This window comes from Amblyomma americanum, chromosome 7 (genome assembly GCF_052857255.1).
Source record: "Amblyomma americanum isolate KBUSLIRL-KWMA chromosome 7, ASM5285725v1, whole genome shotgun sequence".
NCBI lineage: Eukaryota > Metazoa > Arthropoda > Arachnida > Ixodida > Ixodidae > Amblyomma > Amblyomma americanum.
Window position 1 is genome coordinate 174,471,273 of NC_135503.1, and position 20,410 is coordinate 174,491,682.

Below are 20,410 nucleotides of genomic sequence, written 5' to 3' on the forward strand. Positions count from 1 at the left end.
CGGACTAATGGCGTAAACAGAGCGGAGTTGTGAACTGGTTAGAATTGTGTAATGCCGCAGCTCATAACATTGCTATATGCGTATGTGTTAAGTTATCGGAGTTAATAGTTAAACCTTTCTGTCATTAAGTAACACCTTCACAGGAGAAGAATGCGCAGCGCATGCAGAACCTGCCCTACTTCCTTTCGTTATCTATATTTTTGTCTGTGCCGTGATCGTGCTAGAAGTGGGAGCTCCTTTGTAACTGTGGTAAATTTATTTCGTCCAGTTTGGACTAGAAAGGAGAGGCTTGGGTGCTGAGTTTCATGTTTATCTGTAAAAGAAGATCAGTGCTGCCCCTGGAGACGCCAGTTATGACAGCGGAGGCATTGGTGTTGTGCAGTGGTGTTGAGTGCAGCGAAAAGTGTTTTGTCGGACGCACTGTGCGAGGCGATTCAGAAAGACAAGGGGAGCTGCAGGGACTCAAATGTTCGGAGAACATTCTTCTGGAGGGTGAGCGAGTGTGACATTCCTTGTGTGCTGCGAGGTTCCACGTTCCACGGCGCGGCGTAGACGGAGACCCAGATGACAGCGGCATCATCAATTACCCAGCCATGCACTTTGAGTGACGACCAGAACGAAGGGACCCGCCGCCGTGACAGCGGCATCATCAATTACCCAGCCATGCTCTTTGAGTGACGACCAGAACAACCGGACCCGCCGCCGCCGCCGCGGGGAAACAGGCTTTATCCTCCCCAATTTCCGGGCACATTCCAGGACAAGGGAGCTGTCAGCGGGCCAGAGCGCGCCGTACCACAGCCGACGCTATGCGCTACCGCGAAGACAACATTCTTTCCCTCCTTCCCCTTTCGACGTGGGCTATCGCCGGGAAGGCACCCACAGCTTCCCGCCGTGCCTCGTGAACAAAAGCGCATTCCCAGAAGGGCCGTGACGGACACCTGTCATGGCGGACAGGCAGTACTCGCCAAGAATGTGGAAAGACAGGCGCTAGTGAATTAGCTCCGAAGAGAGAGCCTGTGTATACTCTCACTTGAGAGAGAGTGGTGGCGTTTTTGTTGTTTATTCAGTTTGTATTGTTAACAGACTCTGGGTTCGAGGCTAAGCCCAACCCAAGGGGTGGTCCCCATCTCGCATGTTATTTTGGATTGGAGAATTGATGCTTTGGGCGGGCCACTGGAAATGACCGCCCTTAGTCCTTTGTTAATCAAGTGCTTAAAAGCACATGTAAACGGATGCAGTCCAGTCTGAGCTGGGGCTCCATGCTTAGCATGTAATGTGATGCTACTTAGGCACTAACCTGCCCGGTCGATGAGTAAAGTAGTGCAAAGTTTGTTCTTTTGTAAATTCAGTTCTGCTTTTTCCAGTTTAACTCTCTGTATATGTATATTGTAAAATTATGCTCTGCTGTCATCATCTACAAGCTCGCCTCCTGTTCATCTTCCAAGCCGAACGACACTAGAGGAAGGGTTTGTGAACCATCCTCGAAGAAACGGACGACTATTGAAATTCTACTGCAAGCACGTCAGGACGACATCGTTCGCCAAGAGGGCCTTCAGCGCCGAAGCCCGTCGGCGTGCAGCTTCTGCCAGCAACCGCTCGAGCCCAACTCCGGAGCCACTCCATCGCCCCCATGAAGTCGTCGGCACGTAAGCTCGGACGCCCCAGCCTCTGATGTATAATCTTAATCATGTGTAATTATTGAATATACCTGTTTGTTTAAACTGAGCCATACGGTGTCTCTTTGCCTCTCCGTCCCGTGTGGACCTGCGCATTATGGGGGTCATCACAGCATATTCTTTCGTTAAAATTTAAGCAGCGCTAACTTTTAGGACGAATACACAGAAGACATGACAGGACGGGCGCTGACTCCAACTATGTTTATTGAACACGTTTTTTCGTAGAACATATAAGACAAAACGAACCGTGAGCGCATGCGCATCTGCGACAGACCACAAAAAGAAAAGGCCAAGATGACAACGATGACAGAAGAAATGCGTGCCGCCCTCATTAATCTACCTTAGCTGTCATCGTTGTCATCTTGGCCTTTTCTTTTTGTGGTCTGTCGCAGATGCGCATGCGCTCACGGTTCGTTTTGTCTTATATGTTCTACGAAAAAACGTGTTCAATAAACATAGTTGGAGTGAGCGCCCGTCCTGTCATGTCTTCTGTGTATTCGTCCTAAAAGTTAGCGCTGCTTAAATTTTAACGAAAGGTCATTGCTGATTTGCCAAAAATGCTTCAGGTTGCTTCAAGCGCTCTCTTTCGTGAAATTAACAAATTAAAATAATATTACTTGCAAACTGTGTAAAATACAGGTGCGCACATAAATAAACGGGACGCGGTCCTCCGTTGAAGTGCTTACCTTCATTATTAGAAACGAAGAAACAATAATCGTTTGTCCACGATAGAGCTAGCGCACCAACGTCCACTACCACCATATATGTGCCATAGGTTGCAATGGTAGTTAGACAACTTTCGAAGGAGTTTGGAAGACAGTAGCGCATGACCTCTTTGTATTTTTCCGTACCGGCGCCTCGTAGTCCTGTGCTGCTACCGTGCGTTTAGTGCGAAAACATTTAATGGTTTTGTCGCGTCAGCAGAAAGCGTCGGCAAATTTTGTCTACAAGATGCCGTTCTGTGCAGATAAATGTGCAAAAGGTTGATTGTGTTAGATATGCGTGAGTAGATCTTGATTATGGAAAGTTTGGTGGATGAATTACAATTCTCTAATTATTTATATTATATTTATTGAATTTGGATGCGGTGTAAAAAGGTTTTGTGGCACTGACTCGACTAAAAACGATGTAAATGTCTGAGAAGACTTGCGTAGTATAATATTAATTAAATAAAAGCCGAAACAAAATGAAAATTGAAACAAAAATAAATTATTAAATATCATAAAAATTAAATTCCTACTAATAAAAATAAAAATGAGGGGGAGAAATGGAGGAAAGTAATGTTTTTCGCATTTCCGCTTTTCAGCAGATTTTTAAGTGCAATCCTGTAATTTTTTTCCATAGTGCTACCCAACAGACTTCCGCTCAGAAAGCCGGCGTCTATAGTTTCGTATACAAGCGTTTAATTCCGCATCAAAAAGTATCAGTGCTTAATGACGCTTTTCCGTGCTTGGCGCACCACGACTGCCCTTATCTCCAGTGATTGGTTCATTTTTCGCTCACAAACGACATATCTGGCATGGAGAAGGCAAAACTGTACGCTTAGTTGTTCCCGTACCAGTTTCAGTTCGTGAGATCGCTAATTCTTGGATTGACGATTCGCAGGAAAGGAACTGGCCGAATAAATAAAAATTATTAAAGGAAGAGCAGTATGAAAAGCGTACTACAGAAGTGACCTAGTGACAGCGGCTACCTGTTCTGATTTTAAGGCGCAATAAAAGCTTCCTCTGTAGGTTCCTCTGTGACAGAATCGCAATTTAGGAAGTAACTTGTGGGCATGCGAGAGGAACGGTAGGTGACAGACACTACATTTATTTTAGAAGTATTAAGTGGCATACGCTAAGATGATCACCACGCATTTATTATGCCAACGTCCAATTGCAACCACTGGCAGTTATCGGCAAATTGCCTAACTCTAGACGACACATGCATAGGTTAATCATCAATATATAGTAACAAAAAAAGAAGGGGCCATGAACGCTTCCTTGTGGTACTCCAGAGGTGACTTTAGAATAGCAAAACTTACAGTTGCTAACGAAGATATACTGAATACGGTCAACTGCTTTGGAAAAATCGAGTAAAATGGCGACACCTTTCTTTGTAGCCGGAGTCTATGGATGAATGTAAATCACGAACAAATCCTCCGAGTTGAGTATCGCAGGAAAAGCCATGACAAAAACAGTGCTGATATTTCACCATAACCTTGTTGGCTTCTAGTCAGTTAAAAGAGTTGACTATGAAGGACATTCTGAACTACTTTGCAGAAAGTATTTGCTAGCGAGGTGGGCCGATAATTAAGCGGAGAAGATCGATCACCAGATTTGAAGATGGGCATCACCTTGTCAACACGCCGGTCATGAGGTATACAACCAGTTAATAACGATTGAGGAAACAGGGTGGTTATAATTTCACTAATGAAGTGTGATGTGCTTTTGAGTATCTTATCGTTAAAATCGTGCTCTAGCGAACCAGTAGAAATCATAAAGTTATTTACCAAAGGATAAATTACCAGTTTGAATTATAATTCATCCTGAAATTGATATGTTGGAAAAATTATATATGCCAGGAGCTGAGGAGACGCCTTCATTCGTGAATATGAAAGAGAAAGCATCATTAAATAGCTGAGCACACTGTGTTTCTGAAACTGGAACCCTATCGCTGTCTGTAAAAATTATGTCGGGGGTGCTATGTTGGGTATGACTTTTCAGAACCGGCAAGGATTATTTGCTAGCATAGTTTATAAGTCCTTGTTCAAAAACTGCGTCTGGTTAACTTGAGGGACGTTAGACAGTTCTTGTCGCATTCTTTATATTTGGCCGACGCGCTTCGAAGAACGGTTTTTGTGATTTGGCTGTAAAAATATTTATTTTTATTATTCACCCTGTGTCTACGTTTTTGGCGCACGTTATACTGAAAGCATTCTTTATCATATAATGTAGCTTGTTATCTCAACACATTTGCAGATATTACATGTTTAGCAGAAATATCTCAAAATAAACTTTTATCCATGCATCGGATTTTGGAAGACACTACCACTACATTGTAAATAGGCATGAACTATTGTAATGAAAATTGTTTATGTCGACATTCTGTATTAATTGTTTTTTAGTATATGAATGGGCTCTACGTTCAATATGTATACATTGTGTTTCAAACCCACTGCTGTTTGTGTGTACCAGCTGCACTGCGCTCAACCTCAAGCTGCCTTTAGCAGCTTTTTGCCCAGTGTCCCCTCTTCCCTCTCCCTGTCCAGTATTCCCAGTGCCCCTCTTCCCTGATGGAACCATGGTACACGATTGTTCTCTTTTCTTGTAATTACTAGAATGAAATTATTGACAAGGTACGTGAGGGTATTTCAGAAAAGAATCCGATTATCAACAGCACAACGGGGATGAACAATCTTCCAAAAATTCCAGTTGTCACCTTTTCGCGCACTTTAGCGTACACTCCCTGACACCCTTAGATCGGGAAGGGGTAGAAGTCTCAGTTTTTAAGGAGATGCTCTCGACCAAGTGTGGCAAGCTCAGCCAGACCCCCGCTGCCAAGTGAAGAGGGGGGTGGTCGTTTAATGCCCAGCTTTCGCGGTTCGCAAGGTACAGATTGGGTATAAGCCAAAGGTTCACAAAACGGAACAAATTTTTGTACAGCAAAAAGACGATACAGACAGTTTTACAATCACTCGTACGAGCACAAAGTGATTTACGATACAATGCAGCTCGTGCAAAGTAACACTCGAGAGAGACTACAAAACAAGTAGAAGCCTGGCACCTAAAGCGCACTAATACATTATAGAGACAAACAAACAAAACACACTTTGTTCACCGCAAACTCCGACATTCCGACGTTCTGAGGAACACGACGGAGCCATCTCGCAGGTTGGCGCACGCTGCCTCGCCGCTCCGTGGCGTTCCGAGCAGTGGTGTCCCGAGAGTCGAGCGGGCGCGCTTCTCCGAAGCTTTAACTGCGGCTCGGGATTACAAACGGCCGTCAACGCCCTTCATGTATAGACGTGCTCTGCGCCTGTTTGTTCTTCGCACCAAGGCAGGCGCGCACATACACGCAGTATAAACTGTACAATTTGCTTCTCACGCTCGCCCCGGGCGCGCGTTCACATTGCTTCAGCACGGAGACTGCTTTTCAGAACCTTCCACATCTTCCTTGTGAAACGGCGCAGCCGGCGCGCGAGTGAAGGGGAGAGGGCATCACTCAACACACTGAAGGCTACGCTCTCTCCGCCGACTGTGAGCGCAATTTACTCAGAATTCTCGAATTATCGACGGCGCGCGCGGAGACATATTCTTTGGAGCCGCGCCGGCGAGGAAAGTGGAAAGGGCCGCAACGCGCGCAAGGTTACCCGCTCTCCGGGGTTCCTCATCAACTGTTTTAGGCCCTAGCTGGCGAGATTGTTTCCGCTCTGCACCAGTTTTTCTGATTGTGCGCCGAATTTTGTGACACTGCCCATTCCTTACTGTGCCCATTCCTTGCTCTGCAAGATTACTGTGCAACAATATTCTCAAACGACAAAATTCGCGCGCACATGCTTGCGCTCAGAAGCTCAATGGCGAATGCCAAGATGCATACATCACTACAAGGATGCCTCCCTAAAAGACACTCTACAAATGTTAAAATACACTTCAATACAAGCCTCCAATTGGCAATAAACTGACACAAAACAGACAGGGAGCACGAACTTTAAACGTCTGCTTTTCGCCTATACTTCCATGTTCGGCTTACACGTGTGTAAGACAGGACTGTTCCCCTTTAGCTTTCGGTCGCACTTTTCATTCTGTTTTGCAAGCGAGTGTGGCATGCATTCCTCCCGCGTGTTCAACTCTTTTTTCCTTGTCAACTGAGGCTTCTCTTCCGAACGCGGTTCACGCTCGGCTTTCTTTCGCACTCTTGTGTGTGTTTTTACTCTGACGGTGAGCCTTTCCTCCTTTCCTGCGGTTACAGCGTCTGTTGCAAACAAAATTAGCGCCAGCTCTCTCATACAGACAACTTATTTATTCAAAGAACAGACTATTAAACATATGAATGTCAGCGCAGGCACGAAACGGTATCACAAGAGCATAGAGCGTAAAAAATTACAGGTTTACATCATCATGTTTTCAAGGAAGCGTGGCTCTCTCTTATGTAGTCTAATTGACGTATCACTTATGATTTCTTGTCTTTTTTGTTTGATGCAAAACGCTTCTAGAAGTTCGCGTGCTTTCTCATTCTTGCTCTTGCGCAGAATCTTAACTTATTTTAACAGAAGCTTGCATTTGTGATCAAGGAAATGCATGCAGGCAAAGCGTTTGGTGCCTATACACTGAGGCTTATATATTTAAAAGTATGTTCTTTGAATAAATCAGCTGTTAGTTTGCGCGTGTCCCGTCTTCTTTCATGTGAACGTCTCTTTTGTGCAACCTGTCTTTGCGCTGCAATGAACCAACTTGCCCCACAACTCATGTTTCTGGAAGTTCTCTCATGGCAGCTACGCTTCTTATGCCGTTTTTGTTCTTGGTGTGCGCTCTTCTTCTTGCTCTTTCGTCTCCAGACTGAGTCTTTACTGTACGCTGGACTTGTTTGTCTCAGCTTTCGAAGAACTGGTAAAAAGCAGCGCTACGGAAGACGAGATAAGAGGACGAACACCAGCGCTAACTAACAACCGAATGGTTTATTGCTACAGGTGAGTCAGCTTATATAGTAAATCGCACTCTAAGGAGATGTAGAGTGTGTTTCTTGTATTGAACGTCAAAGTTTGAGCGGTGTAATGTATACTGATGCATAATTTGAAAAAAATAACTTTTATTTGAACAGATTACTGATCTCCAGTATGCCACAGGTCTTAAAATATGGGAAGCAATTCTCTATTTTTTGAATTTTTCTAAATACTACGTATTGAGCGCTTTTGCAGAGAGTTCAAATAATCAAAGTTTCTGTGTTCTATCTGACCATACCAGTGAACAGTATAGTAAACGTGAATGGAACAGAGCAGAGTATATTTTTAGTTTTACTGAAATTGGAAGATAACATCTCAACCTGGTTAATATGCCAAAAACACGTGAAAGTTCAATTCGGCTACCATCTGTGTGCGAATTCCAGAGAACGTTTTCGTGAAAGATAACACTTTGAAAAATAATCGTCGTAGACTGGTTGATAATGTTATTCCAGAACTTCACTTTGAACGCACTATCTTTTTTGCTACCTTTAGGCTTGACAGTCAGGCATTTCGTCTTGTTTATGTTTAGGTCTAGTTTATTAAATGTTAACCAAGAGTCTAAATAGCGAAACCATTCCGTTGCTTTCCTCTAAATGAAGCCTTCATCGCCACCTGAAAAAAAAATACAAAAGTGTCATCTGCAGATAATGCCATTTTATAGCTGCCAGGACGTGTTTACAATATTATTATTATATATCAAGAATAATATGGGGCCTAGAATGGATGCCTGTGGGATTCCGTATTTAATAGTGCATTGGTCAGATTTGGTACTGTTTATTGTGGTGTATTGCTTCCTGCAAGTTAAACAGCTTTCTGTTAGAGCGTGTGCTGTACCTCGGATTCTATAGAATGGCTGCTTTCTTAATATTAAATCATTATAGACAGAATTAAGGCTTTTCTGAAATCAAGAAATAATCCCAAACTAAGCATTCGTTTCTCAACGCTGTCAAGGATTTTCTCTTGAATATAAAGTAAAGCAGTTTCAGTTGTCTTATTATTTCTGAATCCAAACTTCTCTTTTACTATCAAGTTATGCAGAAAGGGGGCATCCACAATTCTTTTGTTCGTTTGGAAAGACTTAAAGCACTGAATTTCCTCTACAGCTTTTGAAGTCTTCAAAACCACAGGCTTTATGAATATCTCGAACAGCCGCAAGTTTCATTTGTTCTGGAAGTATCGCTGTTTGAAGTATGCAGCTGCATATATACGTAAGGACTAGAGTTATCAGTGCGACTACAGCTTTAACGGGAGAAACTTTCACATCAACGAAGCCTGATGCACAGTTGTCATTCAGCGTCATGATTATGTTGAAGACTTCTTCGGCGCAAGTTGAATTGAGAAATATAGCTTGATAGCATTGAACCTTCATGTATTGCTCACACGGTAATTTACCATGATAACATCTCAGGCCCCAATTTCTACAAAGTGCGTGTTGAAAAGATTTGCAACGTTTTCTTCAGTTCTGCCATGTGTAGGTAATGCACAGCGGTAATATCGTCTTGTGTAAAAGCCTTAACTTGCAGTTTTTCTGCAATCTCATTTACTTTGCTTAGCAAGTCCTCATGCTGGGTTTTAGTCAATCTATGAAGCTCAACGGTTAGAGCTACTACGCCACTCCAAGTCATCTATACCCCGTTTCAAACATCAAGTGCAACGCTGTGAACGCTACGAAATTAGTCCGCAAAAAAAAATAAAGAGGTGTATCGCTCCGCTCTGTTCTGTGGCCGTGTGCTCTGATGCGTCGCTCTGGAGAATTGACATGCAACTGGGTGTGCGTGGGTTCATATCCCGCATGGTGAAACTTTTTTCGCACATTTTTTTTCATCGGAAGTTGCAATTCGTGTGACTTGAATGAGAAATCGCGTCTTGTTCAGAATCGCTTGAATATAATGCCGCCTTCTGAAATGAACTGCATACATCTGTTCATTTGATGCTTACAGCGTTAATGTGAGCTGTCTGAAATCCGTTGTCAGTGAGCTCGCACCGGCATTTGGTCAGCAGTGGCGGTTTTCTTCCCGATTTTGCAGCATTGTGAATATACTTTGCGAGAGATTTTGTGTGAAAAGATGACGTTCATTCGCGGGTTGAATTAATTAGCACAGTGGTGAGTGCTCCACCGTGCTCCGATTAACAGGTGGCCGTCTGCAACTTTCGACTTCGCCGTTTCCGAGGAACCCACTTCTTTGTGGGCCCCTCTTAAGGTACCTGGCATGACATGAATTCTTCCGTGCAACCGGTTAGCGGCGGATCCAGTCTTCGTCAAAACAGTCTGGGCCTGACTTTGGCACTGTGCTGTAAATAGCCTAAAGGATTTGGCGAGAGCAATTATCTTGTACTGATCGTAAAGTTCAGACGGAAGATGTCTGTTAATTTAGAAAGCTGATTTATCATACATGAGCAAAGAAAACATAATCTGGATTTCTTAATCGCCTATTTTCGGGCTGTATTAAATGCAACGTTCTTGTGCATATCTGCAATTCTTTTGTTTTTGTTAAGATATTTTTTGTTCTTAAGAAAAGCGCGTTTACTTTGGTGATTGAAAAGAGAGCTCTATAAATGGGCTATGATATGCTCCAGAAGAGCAGTATATTTAAACTGATGGGTCAAATTATTTATACACACACCACCGCAATATGACTTGTTTTCTCGTGTTAAGTGTTAAATTTAGAACAGTCTTGATACAGAGTGACAGAAAATAGTACTGCCTCAAGAGTTACATACAGATTTGTTGTCGTGCACAAATGCATATGAATGCAATACAGAGGCAAGTCAGCGTGTCTCGGTTTCCCTGCTCTCCTAGCAGAGCAGAAGCTGCTCAGGCAGAATCTTCATGCAGCCAGGCAAAAAGAGTTCCGAGTTTTGGGAGCGCCAAGTAAGAATGGATTAAATGTTACACAACGCTATGAAGAAATGTTTCAAAATAGCAAACAATAAATGCGACAGGACAATAAAGAATGTTGACCCCGCAGTGTTTGCAAGAAAAGGTTTATTCTGGAAACAGCCAGTGGCATGGATCACAGTGCATACAAATTAAGGACACGTGCAGTAGAGGTACACCAACGCACAATCAGTCAAGTGCTCTAAAATTGAAAAAAAAAATCTGCAGGTCATCGAACATTATTTCATAGAACGAGAACCAATACAATGTCTGGACAAGGTTCAAAAAGCAGTGCATTTTCATTCAACAGAATCAAATTCCTGGGACATGAACTAAAAAAGACATGACTCAAAACAAACAAATTCGCTATGAACAGAGCAAGAGCCAGCTTGAAATCATTCCCACCCCCCAAAATTAAGGACAAAACATACAGTACTGGCTACCTCAACACTGGCACTGCAGCATTGCATAACATGTCAAAACGACTAGAGATTCACAGTAACGCAAGAAAACACCAAACCAGGACTGCCTTTTAAGGACAGGAAAATCAGACACCCATACATGCCATTCCCAACCCTCACTCACAAAATGAGGCCCATTCTTAGGGTTGTGTGAATATTCGAAATTTTTCAACTGCAATTTGAATAAATTCCTGTTAAATTAGTCGAATGAAGCAAACAGTACATGTTCAGAATTATTTCAAACGAATCGAATTTGCTCTCAAATTTTCAGATACTTTTCGAATAATTGAGACAACGCTTGATTAAGCTGCATTGTATTTTTCTGCAATGAATCTCCCAAAAACGGCACACATTGACGACGTGTAACACACCTCATATTCTAATTGGAAAAAGTGCTATTTGCACTCCCTTACAAATTCTACTTCTGTACAGACACTATTAACACGACCAATATCACCACCAGCACCAAAACCACCACCTTTCCCTCCGCCCCCACCATCAGGTCCTTCACATCCACCTCAACACCTACACTACAGATTACTGCCTGATACAGTTTGATGCTAAGGAGAATGTGCTTTTACACACTTCCAAACAAATGAATTATCACAGCATGTCGATGAGTCCTCTCTCTTTCCTCGGTATACTGATCAAAACACACCCAAGTGCACACATATTTCTCCTTTCAACCCACACACGCACAAAGGTGATAACCGCATGCTGATGAGTCATCTCTCTCTTCTTAGTAGCATGTGTATTACACATCGATTCGAAGTCAAACAAGATACTCGTTGCCACTTAAATCTTCATCAGTGAAATGAGTGCTCGACTCATCATAAGAGGAGTTGCACAATTCAAAATTACTGAAGACAACTGGATCAGATTTAGCCTCATCAATAATATCGCGTTGCCATGCGCATGCCTCAACTTGCTCCACATGAACACAACAGTTTTGCCAGTTTTCCCGGCTTACAGACGCCAGTGCTTCCGGCAGGAGCTTTCCATTTCAGCCAAAGTGAAACATTTGTTGCGACTTGCGATGTATCCCTTCACCTGGCTCCATACAAGTTCAATAGGATTGAACTCGCAGTGGTACGGTGGTAAACGAAGCACTTCGTAGCCATGGGTAGCTGCCAGGGTGTCGATGCGGTACACAACGCTGGGTGTGTTCACCTTTTGAGAAAGCTCCAGCAGTTCTGCCCTCACCATGTCCTGTCACCACGGAACACCTTTCTTTGTGAGGCAAAGCTGAATATCAGCTTTGCGCGTAGACTTCTTAGGTGCATATTCAGAGCTACGCTATGAAATGGAGCATTGTCCATGAAAACAATGCTATTGGCCGGAATGATTGGCAAATGCTTATCGGTGAACCACTCCTCAAAGTAGCTGCCATCCATCTCAGAGCGGTATTCAGTGTGCTTTCCCTTTTTTGCTCTGAAGAAGTCAGCAGCGTCTTGCACGAATCCTGTTGCACTGCTCCCGGCATGTACAAAGATCAAATGGGCCCCCTTGCCCGAAGGCGCAGCCAATCCTTTCAGAAAGCCAACCTTTCAGAAAGGCATCCGTAGATGACTTCACAGTCTTGTCCAACCAGACGTATTCTTTTGTGTGCCCTGCGTTGACCCAGGTATCATCTAGGTAGATGATGCACCTGTAAATGCAAAGCAACCGAGCGCACGAGTTAATGCTTCTAAGTAACCAAACACAGTGCAGCATATAATTAGGCAATGCATTGAAAAAAAAACACACTGCTGACCACTGTCTCACAAACAGCCGCTCAAAGACAATCGAGAAAAGGAATTATCTCGCCTTTATTGCTCCGTTGTTCGGGCTTACATTTCGCGCCCAGGCGGCATTTGGTAGCCACTTTATATTGACTGTATGTTTTGAAGGGCTACTTGACTAATTCGGCAACAATAGAAATCTCTTCACTTGCGGCGACTGCGAACAAAAATTGCCAACGTTCGCAGCAGTAGCGCCAGTAACTCACACCACCGAAGAAACGGGCAGTGTACAGTGGGTGTTCATTCGTTCCTACGGTGACGACGAGATAGCACTACCCATTGCAATGCTAAGACGTTTTTGGCAGTTTTGTTGTTTTTGCTTGCCGCACCAACTGAGATTTAGCGATTAAATCTGACCCATGCAGACACGTGCCTTACCCAAACGTAGCCCAAAACTGGCCGTGAAACCTCACCTCTACGAAAAGGTCGGCAAGAGCAACGTGTTCAAGACAATTTCTTTTAAATGTGTTATTCTAAAGCAACACTCACTGTTACGACTACGAGGATGGAACGCTAACATGAAGATTTATATGAAGCCAGTGTAAACGTGCTGCGTAAGAAAATAAGCAAGAAACGATTCGTACCTGCACTGTCTACGGAATTCCTTGATCGCCCACAGGTACCTATGATGCCAGGCAATGATGTCACTTCGCTCGATCAGCGCAAGGTTCCGTTTTCTTTTTTCAAATGTGAATCCTACGTCCTTCATAAACTTCCGCAACGTCATTTTCTTGAAGTTCGGCAGTCGTCGGCCTCAATGACAGCCTTTTGCACACTACCCAGTGTTGGGACTTCCCTCTTCGCGTACATAATGTGCACTTTCAGACGGATGGCATGGACTGTGAAGCTGCCATTCTTAACTGTTCGTGAGCTTGAAGCCTTCACGTCGCGAGGTCTTTTTTTCGGAGACGCCAAATGCCCACACAGACGCTCCGCCTTGATTTTGGCAACGGTACGGGGAGATACTCCGGTATCCTCGCTCGCACCACTCAGTGCTTCCCGAACAGACTTTTGCGGTAAACGGGTCCGGGTACGGGAGAACACATTTCTAATTACTTGCTTGGCGTGCCTTGACAGCTTTGGTGTACGAACCTTCGAGAAAATTCCTACACGAGAGGTGGCCGCGGCCGCTGTGCTGGACGCCTTTTTCACAAAAGTGAAAGGGAGCCGGAAAAGTAAACTCAGCGTCCAGGGTGGCTGGAAAAGCGAGAACTTGAAATAGAAAAGGACGAAAAATGCAAATTAAAAATCAAAGGTCTCGATCGATTCGCTCGCAATAAGAGCGTTTTTTTCTCACGCTGATGACAAATGTATTATCTACGAAGCCTGCCGGCAAAGCGTTTGTTATTTTTCGCTCATCACAAGCAACGCACTATATTGTGTCGCGGATGCAGGCAGCGCAATAAAGAGCGCTAGCTTTGGCAGCGTTGGTCATGATGTTTGAAACGGAGTATAGGTCCTGCTTCAGTTGAGCTATATCATTACCTACATTGCTATATTCCAGCCCTTCAACTCGCTTCGTTAATCGTTTTGTAGTTTTTTCTTGAACAGTCAGGCGGTACTGAAAGTCGTCAAGCAACTGCATTTGTGACTCATATGAATCAATTTTTTTTTTGTCAAAGGCAAAAGAGCATCAATCTTCATCTCAGTCTACAGTAATCTGAGTATCACGTCGGAATCATGCTGCGGATTTTCTCTGGTGCTTGTGCCCTTGCTGTTGCCTCGACAAGAGTCGCATTTCCGTGCTTTCTTTTTGGCTTCACGCTTAGCATTAAAAGATTGTTCTGTTATACTTGGACATGCGCCAAGATGAAATTTAAATTTCTACTCTGAGCATGTGGCAAAGGTGCTATAAGTGAGTGGAAGACTGGATGCACGACTGCGAGCTATATGACGCTAAGATCTTTTACAAAAATCTCATTCACTTAGCGGCAGCGACGACATAAATGGAAGACAAAATCACATTGAGTGAGGCGAAATTATTCACAAACCTGCACAAAAGCAGAGACGGTCATTTGATGCTCGCACTTATCGTCGCCGCTGCCAAGTGAGGTTGGGGTGAAGGAATCTTCTTTTATAGCCCACGGTGAACCGTTGACGCTGTGCCGTATATCTGTGTGACATCGACGACCACGACTTCCTGGTCCGTAGCTCGAAACTAGCGTCCGTACGCAGGGCACGTGCCATGACCGGCGAAATGTACGGCTGTGCAGTGAGTAATCTGCACAAAGGCAGAGACGGTTACATGATGCTCGCAGTAATCGTCGCTACTTCGCTCTGGTGACGATAACTTGACGTAACTTGACATAACATAACTGACAACTTGGCATAACTTGAGCACCTGAAAAACACATTAATCACTGAGCGATCACGACGGAATCATCATTTCAGTAAATACGCATGATAAATTCTAAGTGGTTGTCATAAAACATCGTAATTAAGAGCCCTAATCCATGGAGCACTCTAACTCTGCACTGAATACCTACTGCCAATACTGATCTCTATATGCTTTTCTTTACATTAATTGGAACAGAAGAATTCAAAGAATTGTGCCCCATATCCTCATTGACTCGCCACGAGCTGCTGAGAATGCCGCCCTATAAACCGTACATTCAGTGCTCTTTGCGAAAAAATCCTAACAAGGGAATATTTCAGCATTAATTCTTATACCCGCTATTGAACAAGCGCTTCAAAATACTCTGCATGAAGCCTGGTACCCACGCCGATACTCAAACGGGCACAAGCCATGCAAAACCTACCAGGCAGACTGCGAACCAGTTCACCACGGTTTTGCGCCCTTGAAACACAAATTTGAAACACAAAAACGAAACAGCATACTCATACACCAGCGTCCTCTCCCTGAAACAAGCTGGTTACAGCGCTTCCATGCTGCGCTAATTGTCCATAAAAACTCAAACAGCGCATAGTGGCTGCAGCTGCGCCATTTCAGAACCAGACGTGAGCTTCTGACTACAAACGCATTATTGTAAGGATGAAATACCATCTCAAATTCACTTTGTTTTTTCTTCAAGTGCAGCCTGAACAGAGCAGTAAAGAGGTGATTCTTGAATGCATGTGCCCTAACCCAATGCTGATAGAAAAATCAACGAAAGCAACGAACAGGTTGAAGGTAGGAGCTATTTCATTTGAAACAATTAACGTCTTCAGCAAAAGGCACAGCCATAATAAAACAGCGCGCTGAAATGCATTCTTGGCGTAAATAAGCGCAAAGTTACATTGGCGTTTTTGTAATGTACCAGTCTGAGATCAGAAACGCAAACTCTGCCTTTCGCACTATTGGTATTCGAGAAATTTGTGCACGCGTAAGAGGGGTTCATGAACAATCCTCTCGGAACGAAATGTAAGCCATCTCTTGTCGAGGCGACCTTGCCTCAGCTTTCTAAAGGAAGTGCCCACAGGCCAGCGGCGGCGGACAACGGCTCAGATAACAGGATGGGCGAGTCCACACGTGTGCAACGAAAGGGGAAACGGGATGCAGCTCGTAGGTTCTGCACGGTGTTTGTACACGCTTGTCATTTGCGCCGGCAACTATTTTTTTTTTCTACCATCACTGTATTAGCATTCCTTCAGCGCCGCTTGACTACAACTTTGATAACCGCCTCTAGCTCCAACCTATAGCATTACAAAACATCTTTGGTGAAACGTCACTGCACACGACGCGCACCAAGTGCGCGGTTACCGCTAACAAGCAATTAATGCAGACCTCTCAATACACAGCACTCCATGGTCCCGGCAGGCCATGAGAAAACGATTAAAACGAAATGTAATCAACCTCAGGAACTGAGTGTGCGTTCCTGGAGATGCCAAGTAAATCGTGCTCACACCGCTCTAACGCAGTTCCATTCCGGCCTTCATTCACGGACTAAGCGATATTTCTGGCTGTGCACCTACCTTTCAACACGGAAAACCCAGTAGCCAACTCGCGTGGAGCGGGTTAGCATCACGGGTTTCGCACCGAACACCTCTCTGCGCGTTAGAAAAGACATAGTGGTACAGACAAAAGCAGCATTAATCGAAAACATGCTGGATTCTGCTGCTTATAACGGCGCTTACAAACGTAAATAGAAAGTTTGTGGCTGCGCACATATTCTGCTCTGCACAGACCGCACTGCTTGTAGTGGTTAAGGAGAACAAATGAATAAAATTAATCGTGTAGGCTTACCGTAATTGGACGAATAAGTTGAATTTCAATCAAAACGTAATCCACGAGAGAAAATGCCGACGACACCGACACATCGGCGCACACCGTTTTTTGCTGGATGGACGGATGGACGGCTGGACGGCTCGACGGCTGGCTGGCTGGCTGGCTGGCTGGCTTGATGAATGAATGAATGAATGAATGAATGAATGAATGAATGAATGAATGAATGAATGAATGAACGAACGAACGGACGGACGGACGGACGGACGGACGGACGGACGGACGGACGGACGGACGGACGGATGGATGGATGGATGGATAGATGGATGGATGGATGGATGGATGGATGGATGGATGGATGGATGGACGGACGGACGGACGGACGGACGGACGGACGGACGGACGGACGGATGAATGGATGGATGGATGGATGGATGGATGGATGGATGGATGGATGGATGGATGGATGGATGGATGGATGGATGGATGGACGGACGGACGGACGGACGGACGGACGGACGGACGGACGGACGGACGGACGGATGGATGGATGGATGGATGGATGGATGGATGGATGGATGGATGGATGGATGGATGGATGGATGGATGGATGGATGGATGGATGGATGGATGGATGGATGGATGGATGGATGGATGAATGGATGGATGGATGGATAAAAAAGGCTGAACCCTTTAAATCGGGCGGTCGCTGAAGCCACCTAGCCTTTACTTGCGAAATTGTACTCTTGTCTTGATTTTAGCCACCAACCGGATAACCTAAGCTTCGTTACTTCTACCCGCTTAAAAACTACTTTCTCTTCACTGTCCTTAAACCCCAACGCCTTGCATAAATCAGCCCCGGTGCTTTCCACTGTAGAGTGAAGCTCTTTACAGAAAAGTGTCAAGTGCTCAGCCGTTTCCTCCTCCTCTCTGCACGCAACGCACAACGTGGCTATCTCGTGGTACCGGACTCTATATGTCTTAGTGCGCAAAACTCCCGGCCTGGCCTCAAACAAAAAAGAGCATCCCCTACATTATCCATAGATATTTTTTGGAAAATTTACTGCTTTGAGATCATGTAGGTTCCCAGTGCCGATTTCGTCAGCATCTCTGTTTTCCATAGACATCTTTCTGTTTCTTTAACCTTTTTCTTTACCGATAATTGCTAATTTGCCCCCCCCCCCCCCCCCTACTGCTGTCCAGATATTTTATTGTCAATTTTCTAGTCGCTTTCTCCATTTCGTGCTAATATTCCTTATGTACAGGTATCTGAAAACTTTCCTAGCCCACTGATCTTCCTCAATTTTTCTCAACCACTCCTCAAATGCTGTCTTATTGCTATCTTCTCTGCTCCCGAACGACGCCCAGCCCATATCACTATGTACTCCTGATTCGGTGCATTGCCATGTGCTGCCCAAGATAGCCTGCCTTGGCCGCGTTGTTTGATTTCTAACCTTGCTTGAACGTCTGGTCTCATGCACAGGATCGCATTACCGAAAGTCAGGCTAGGAACCATCACCCCTTTCCAGATCTCTCTTACCACTTCATAACTACTGTAATTCCACAGTGCCCTGTTTTTTATGACCGCTGCGTTCCTACTAACTTTAATTATAATAATTGGTTTTTTAATTACATATTTTTCATGCTCTGTCAGATACTCAGCACCGTTATTTATCCACACCCCAAGACACTTGTACTAATCCAATACTTGTAGCGTGAACTCCGGCATTCTATGCTCGCCGCCCTCATAATTAATTATTATGACTGCCAATTTTTCCTTGATAACCTTGAAATCTAGTCTATCTCCCTCTGTACCACATATGTCGATCAGCTTCTGCAAGTCTTCCTTGTTGTCAGCCATTAGCACTATATCATCCGCGTTTATTAGTCCCGGTAATGACGGTTTAATCCATTTGCCTTGCTTGAGAAAAGAAAGGTTGAAGTCTATTCCGCTCTTCTCTAGCTTGGCCTCCAACCCTTGCAGGTACAACATGAACAACAAAGGAGAGAGAGGACATCCTTGCCTAAGCCCCCGCTGTGTCTCTAGAGGCCCTCATACATTTTTCCCCATTTTATGCACACTCTGTTGCCTCTATATATATTTATCTTTAAAGGAGTAATTACTCCATCCTCCACATTCACTGTGCCGTGTATGTCTCACAAATACTCTTGAGTAACGTTGTCGTAGGCTCCCCTAATATCCAGAAATGCTTGCCATAGGGGCCTGTGTTCCTTTTCGGCAATCTCTATAGACTGCGTCAATGAAAACAAATTGTCCTCCAACCTCCTTTGTTTCCGGAACCCATTTTGTAGCTCCCCTAGCACCCCCTCGTTCTCCACCCAAGCCTGCAATCTGTCCTTTATAATCTGCATCACCACCCTGTAAACCACAGATGTCACTTTTAAGGGACGGTAGTTACGTCAGCTTTGTCCCCTTTCCCTTATGTATCATGTTCATTCTACATAATCGCCATTCATCGGGGACTTTCCCATCCACTATCATTTCCGCCGCCTCGTGGCAAAATGGGTAAAAAGTGAAACAGAAACCAATTTCATGGTCGTGTCTATACCGGTTACTCTTGCCCTTTGCAGCTTGATCTAGCATCGAAGACCAGAAAGGGCAATTGGTTTAAAGCTTCAATTCTCCACTTGCTCTTTAAAAACCTTATTGCTTTCGCAAAAACCAAAACTCGAGACCTTACTACTTTGTACATGTGCGCCGCACCTCCCATCGAATAGTATGTGGCGCACTTCTCAAATAATTATTATGCTGCATGTATGGATAGCATAACGTCTTTTTTGCGTGTGCTCGAGTTTTAAAACTGGTATAGACAACAACAGCGTGTTATCGCCTCCGAAGCCGCAGGTGTATAGAGAAGAACGAAAAATACTGGGTTTGTGATTTTGGAGTCACAGCAGTTTTTCACGTGAATGCAAACTGCAAAGGTATAAGTGATATATTTTAATATCGCAGAGAACCATGATCTTTGAGACTCTTATAATTATGTTTCTAAGAGATGGACACATCCTTGAATTCTCACCTTACACATCATGAAGCAGCCGTAATAGAAACAAAGGAAAAATATAATGAAGTAAAAGAAAATTTACAAAACGAAAAAAAAAAACTGATCTTCGTCTTGAAGAGCGGGACGCGACAGCGTGTTTTAGCGTTGCCAATGGGTCCACGGAACGTCATCGTCTGTTCGGCGCGACGCCTTGCCCGTTAGAGATTTTATTGAAAGGAAATGACGCCGGTCGCACATATCTTGGTGGACACACGAATCGCGCCGTAAAGCAAGGAACATGAAATGAAAATTTGTTTTAAAGAAAACAAATTACTCATGTCTCACATATCTCGGTGGATACCTAAACCGTGCCGTAAGGGACGAATATTTTCCACGCGCGGTGCAGACAATTGAAACTACGCGTTCCAGTAAACATTAGAATTGCAGCTCCTTTGAAAGGGGAGGACGTCATTGGAAGCTCTCGTGTGAAGTGCAAACTGCATATTGTACGACAACGGTGCCTGCAAACAATGCGAAAAACGTTCCTTCTTCCCGTGTGTATATGAAAAAATTTGAAAATTAGTTTTTGGGGAAAGGAAACGGCCCAGTAACTGTCTCACATATCTGCGGACACCTGAATCGCGCTGTAAGGGAAGGGATAAAGAAGGGAGTGAAATAAGAAAGGGAGAAAGGTGCCTAGAGGAGGGCTCCGGAATAATTCCGACAACGTGGGGATCTTTACC